This window comes from Cervus canadensis, chromosome X (genome assembly GCF_019320065.1).
Source record: "Cervus canadensis isolate Bull #8, Minnesota chromosome X, ASM1932006v1, whole genome shotgun sequence".
NCBI classification, from domain to species: domain Eukaryota; kingdom Metazoa; phylum Chordata; class Mammalia; order Artiodactyla; family Cervidae; genus Cervus; species Cervus canadensis.
The window spans coordinates 50,661,686-50,668,004 of NC_057419.1; the positions used below are offsets into that span (position 1 = coordinate 50,661,686).

The window sequence follows — 6,319 nt, forward strand, 5'->3', positions numbered from 1 at the left end:
TTGGGATTGGAATGAAAACTGACCTTTTCCAGTCCTGTGGCCACTGCTGAGTTTTCCAAATTTGCTGACATATTGATTGCAGCACTTTCACAGCATCATCTTTTAGGATTTGAAATAGCTCAGCTGGAATTCCATCACCTCCACTAGCTTTGTTCATAATGATGCTTCCAAAGACCCACCTGACTTCACTTTCCAGGATATCTGACTCTAGGTGAGTGATCACACCATTGTGGTTATCTGGGTCATTAACATCTGCTTTGTATAGTTCTTCTGTGTACTCTTGCCACCCCTTCTTAATATCTTCTGCTTCTGTTAGGTCCGTACCATTTCTGTCTTTTACTGTGCACAATTTTGCATGAAATGTTCCCTGGGTATCTCTAATTTTCTTAAAGACATCTCTAGTTTTTCCCTTTCTATTGTTTCCCTCTACTTCTTTGCATTCATCACTTAGGAAGGCTTTCTTCTCTTTCCTTGATACCTCCTTGTCATAAAAGAGAGGAGAAGTCTGACTTTGCCTTTGGATAAAGGCAGTTAACTGGCACAGATGCCACTCCCATTGCCAGCAGAGCTTAGGATGAACTATGATCGAATGTAGAGAAAATGGTGGTCTCAGGTCCTCTTGCAGGACAACTAGTTGTCATTCTTCTTAACAACATTTAGGTACTGGACTGTATCTGCTCAGTTAAAAGGTTGATTTCTTGCTACTTTTGCAGTCTGATTAGCAGATTGCCCATGATGCCAATCACAGTCTGCTTTAATACTCAGTAATGAAATCATTCTGTTTCTATTCTCCATCTGTGGAGAAGATGTCCTGGGCTTTCAGGAGACTGTACTTTTAATTTTCTCAGTTTGCTGATGAGGATGGGATGGCCTGAACGTTCCTGAACTGAGCAGACCAGTGAACGTGAATTATAAAATGCCTCCCTCTTAGCACTTTGCTCTTTTTAAATATGACCTGGATAGATCTCACTCTCCAAATTCTAGATTGTCTTTTTGAGTAAGCACGCATAATACAGGACCTAAAAATCCATCAGGGCCACCATCAGCTTTAATGGTGGGAAAGATGGGAAGCCCAGATGTTGCCTGCAGATCTTCTCTCTTGAATGGCCAACACCGCTCTATATGACATTTGGAAGGACATCCATTTGAAAGGAAAATGCAGGCTTATATTGGCCTGAGCATGCTTCCATTAATTTGGATGAATTAACATATATGGTGGTTTTTAGAAGAACCTCTTGCCCAGGTTTCCCTGGTGGTTCAGACGGTAAAGAATCTGCTAGCAACGCAGGAGACCTGAGTTTGATCCCTGGGTCAGGAAGACCCCTGGAGAAGGGAATGGCTACCCACTCCAGTATTCTTGCCTGGAGAATCCCACGGACACAGGAACCTGGCAGGCTGGGGTCCATGGTGTTGCAAAGAGGTGGACACGACTGGTCGACTAACACTTGCACTTTCATCTCCAGCAAAGGACATACTTGTGTTTACAGGTTGAATATCATCCTAGGAAGAAGGTTACATTATTTGGGAAGATGTAGGAAAATGGAAGAGGAAATGGGAGAACTAAAGTCACTTTCTCTTTCTCCAAACCCTCCTCCTCCTTTCTCAGCTGTCTCCCTTTATTCTGGTCCCTTTCCATGGCATCTCTTCATCTTCACGCCTCAATCCGACTTCTAGTAAGGGCGAAACGATGACCTTCAAGATAGGCGTTTAAGTAGATTTCCCTGCAAAGAAGGACAAGGAGACAGTAATGAATTATCTGCCCTGTGTGAGATGTGTGTGTCTCATGCCCTAGCTGTGATTCCATTTCAGGCTTAGCCTAGATCTCAACCTTCAAGAGTATTATCTTATCTACAAACTATATAGCCAGGAAAGCAAAGATGATAAAGCAATACTATTAAGGAGTAACTGGGAACTTTAATAAAAGACTGTGTCCCCACCCCACCTCCCATGGTGGCTACAGGATGGAGAGTGGTTGCAGCAGTCACTGGAATAGACAAAAAAAAGTGGTGTTAGGCTGAAAAACACAATATGGGAAAGGAAACCCAAGAGTCGTCTAATTCTACATTTTTCCTGAGTCAGTGAAAAGACAGTTAGCCTTCCCTTACCACTTTGCCAATAAAGCTGATGCCATTGACTACCCAGACTTGAAACAGTACAAATCGACATGCTCTTCAACTTCCCTACATTATTCACTGAGGGATTCTTTTCCTGGGCCTGGGAAACACCCACAGAAGTTTGCACAAGTACCTGGCAGTGTGTTTTCAGTTTACAGCCCCAAACATGGGATGTGCCCTGATAGCTGCACAGAATTCTGCATGCAGCAGGCTTTGGTTGTTTGATGGAGCAGGCATGTCAGGACCAGAAAGCAACCCACCATATCAGGGGGAAAGGTGGCCAAAAGACTCAGACTATATGCCACATCCCACAACCATGGAAGAACTAATGGCTTGAGGGACCCACTGAGAGGCCTGCAGGTGGCCATATTTTAAGCCCTTTGACGAAAAGTGAGCTAGGAGAAATCACAGCAGTGTATTCAGAAGACTAGTGATTTCTTTGGTGATTTTCATTGACAGTTTGTTGAGGCTTTCCCACAACTTACCGGCATGGATCCAGAGGCAGTTCAAAATCATGCACTAGTCTTATCTACATTTGTTTCAACCTAGAACAGATTATTACATAAAACTTAGCAGCAGCTGCTCAATTTGGGGGCATGCTAGAGAAAAAGGAAGGAGAAAAGGAGCAGTTAAACATCACTGTGTTAGCCACTTGGTTAAACCTATTTTCTAAGGGAAGAACCCCTACTCTGGACAACATGTGAAGGGAGCCAAGTTAGGTGGGAAGACTGTATGTCATTATTACATTATGTCAAGACACTGCAAGAGGGACTGGAGAGAGAGACTCCTGAGAATGCAGACCCTGCAGGAAAAAGGGAGTCAGGAAAGCCCAGGATGAAACCCTCAGCTAGGGAATAATAGGCAAAAGACTCAAAGTCAACAGATTGAGGGAATCTTGGAGGTGGAAACTGGTGAACCACACGTTTCAATAATTTGCCCTGAGGCTAATTTATGCTTGTATTTTCTGGTAAATATTCATGTTACAGAAGACTCTTGAGAGCCCCCTGGTCTACAAGGAGATCAAACCAGCGAATCCTAAAGGAAATCATCCCTGAGTATTCACTGGAAGGACTGATGATGAAGCTGAAGCTTCAAAGGCATGATGTGGACAGGATCAGGAACAGGGTGGGCAAGATCAAGGGTAGGATGTGGGTGGGCTCAGAGGCAAAAGTGGGTGAATTTGGGGCAGGGTTTGTATGAGGAGCCGCCAGGGAAGCCCACTTGGGTGGGGTTGGGAGAAAGTGTGGCCTGGGTTCAGGGTGAAACCACCCTTCTCTTCATCTTTAGCACCTCACTTTCAATCTCTCCCCAGAGCCACAAGGCTCTTCTGTGATGTTTACAACCCACAGAGTAAGAGGTACTATAAGCAACTCCCGGTGTTAGGCCCCGAGCACTCAATGGACCCCAAGGTGAGACTTTTCCTTCTCTATCTCATGACCTTCCATTTCCCCTCCCCTTTCTCCCTACCTGACCACCTTCTTCTTCTGGTTCTGTGCTCCTCAGTATAACCATCCCATTCCCCCTGTCTCCTTGCTTGCCCATCTACTTTCTTTTCCCAGACCCTGCCTGACATTCCACCCCAACCATTCCTGAAAGGCCACCCTCAATTCCTCTCTTCTGAATTTCTGACTTCCCTTCATTTTTTTTTATTCTTCCTGCCTCACTTCCCCAGTCACCTTCTCACCACTTCCCATCTCCAAAATCCCTTCTTCTTTGTTTGATCAGCCCTCATCCCTCCACACTCCTGACCCCATTCCTCACCTCCTCTATGTTTTACCAACTCCATTCATCTCCTGTGGTCCAGCTAGTAAAGAATCTGCCCGCAATGCGGGAGACCTCAGTTCAATCCCTGGTTTGGGAAGATCCCCTGGAGAAGGTAAAGGCTACCTACTCCAGTATTCTGGCCTAGAAAATTCCATGGGTCCATGGGGTCACAAAGAGTTGGACATGACTGGGCGACTGTCACTCACATTCATGTACTTCTTCCTGTCAGACTTCCCTGCCATCCTTCCTCTCCTTCCTGTTTGATCTCTTTCTACTCTTCCATCCATCTTACCTGATCACACCCTTTCCTACATCCCAGCTTAACTTCTTCCTCCATCCTCCATGCTTGATCATACCCTCTGTGCCCCCTTCTTCTTTACCCAGTAATCAATGAATTCCTCTCTTCCTTCCTGCTAGGTCATGTCCCATCCCTCTCCTTCTGCCTGACTGCCCTCCAATCCCCCTCTTCCTCTCATTTTACCTGTCTGATCCCCCTCTAAACACCCCCATCCATACCTCATCATTCTTTCTGCCCACAGGTTCCAGATGATGAGGTGTGTGGTTGTCCACTAGTGCACAATGTCTTTGAGGTCACTGATGATTTCTGTCATCTCCCCAAATGCTTCTGCAACCTCCACTATTGCTGGGCGAAGCTGAGGCGTGCTGAGGTGGACCTGGAGTGTGTTCGTGCAGTGGGTTACAAGGCTGAGTGTGGCTGAGGGGCAGCATGGGATCCTACAAGCCCCTTCTCACACTTACCCCCACAGTTGCACGAGCTGGTTGAGAAGGAGCAGAGGTGCGCACAGCCATTATGAATCGGACAGGGCTGCTGGCCCTGATGCTTCACCAAGCAACCCAGCATGATCCACTCACCACTGACCTACGCTCCAGAGTAGACAGCTGAGCTCTGCTCAACTGAGGTCCTATGCTCGACACCTGGTGCAAAGGAGCCACTACGAATTTCTCAAACACCCGTTCCTCTAACCATGTCTTTCTCAGGGCATCTCAAAGTTTCTCTGTGCTTCTCTATTCCCCATTTAGTATCCTGTCTCTATGCCTCCTTAAGGTGGACTGGTCTTTACAATTTCCCCATTTCTGTCCTTTCTCTTATCCCCTTTCTCTCTCTTTCCTGAATCTGGGCAGGGCCAAGGGATCTGCCATGTGCTCATCTCCCACTGGCCAGAGTTTTCTTTAGAAACTTGAGATTGGCAAGACATTCTGGTATCTCCTGGTGGCCCCTAATCCAGTCTCTGTGCCCACAAACCCAATTCCAAGCCTCCAGCGGTGGTGGGTGACAGTGCAGCTTTACTTGGGTGGCAGGCCCATTTGGAGTTGGCTGAGAAGTGCTCCACACTCAGCTCAATTTGTCCTTTTCTGTCAAGGGAGAGGTGAGGTTACAAAGTGGGTACCAGTGACCCTGAGTCCCCCATCCCAGGCCATCAGGTCTGTCACTGTCACCTGATTTTTGCACTTTGACCGACTTCTGTATAATTTTGGCATTCCCCAGGCCAGAGGTGCTGGAAAAATGTTGCAATGGAGGGAAAAGGTGATGATTCCATTTTGGGACACTGAGCAGAGTTCAAGGTGTCAATGCAATCGTGCCCTTGCCCCTGCCCATCTTGTTCCACCCCTCACCACACCATGAGGTCCCAGCCCTTCTGTCAGCCTTGGCCCCTGTCAGTGCAGTCCTGGTCTATGCACATGCCACCGCCCTCCCCTCCCCACCCCACCCCAGATGTCTGATCCTGTCTTGTTCTCCTCTTCCCACTACCCTTCTCTGGGTCTACTCTCTCGAGCTGGCTCTGTCTACCTAATGCTGTAAGGTTGCCAGAAAGGGATTGGGACCTCTGCCACATCTGCCTTTGCAAGAAACTGCCAGGCCAGTGGAGGTGTGTCCAGTAAGGCTGCCTGTGGGGACTGGTATGCCGCAAATGACAGACTTCAACTACTCTTTCTGTTCTTTTTATACTCACTAGACCCTCGGAGTTTTGTTTGTTTTTTGTTTTTTCCCATATTTGCCTCAGGATGATGAACAGTATTATTTTTGTGTTTTTCTAGAAATATTAAAGATGCTGTTTTGAAGACTGTATTTTTCTTTGGTTAAGTCAATTCTGCTTCAAGAAAACTCAGTAATTGTATTCAAAGTTCCCAATTACACTCTTTAGGTATCATAATTTAACTCTAGCTATATGAGTGTGCAATTGCAGGTCTATGTTTTACCAAAACAGTTATTGCTAACCATTTTTTTGCTCTCTTATTTTGAGATCTATCTTCTCATTCACTATTCGTTTAGAATACTTCCTTTAGTGTTTTCATCAAATAGAATAAACTGGTGGAATAGTCTTCAAATTATTTAATGTCTGAACCTGTTGTTCTTTTGCTCTAAGGAGTGTTTTCTTGGGAGTGGGTATAGGATCGCTGCATTACAGTCCTTCTTTTTA

The 6,319-nt window shown here is 46.0% G+C and overlaps 1 long non-coding RNA gene across 1 annotated transcript; it reads right to left on the bottom strand.

The window, feature by feature from the left end:
- Positions 1 to 1,434: 1,434 nt before the first annotated feature.
- Positions 1,435 to 5,553, bottom strand: LOC122435329. The gene is made up of 3 exons (XR_006267638.1): positions 4,395 to 5,553; positions 2,600 to 2,659; positions 1,435 to 1,721 (listed from the first exon to the last, which is right to left on the bottom strand). It is a non-coding gene; the product is annotated as an uncharacterized LOC122435329 (long non-coding RNA).
- Between the last annotated feature and the right edge of the window lie 766 nt (positions 5,554 to 6,319).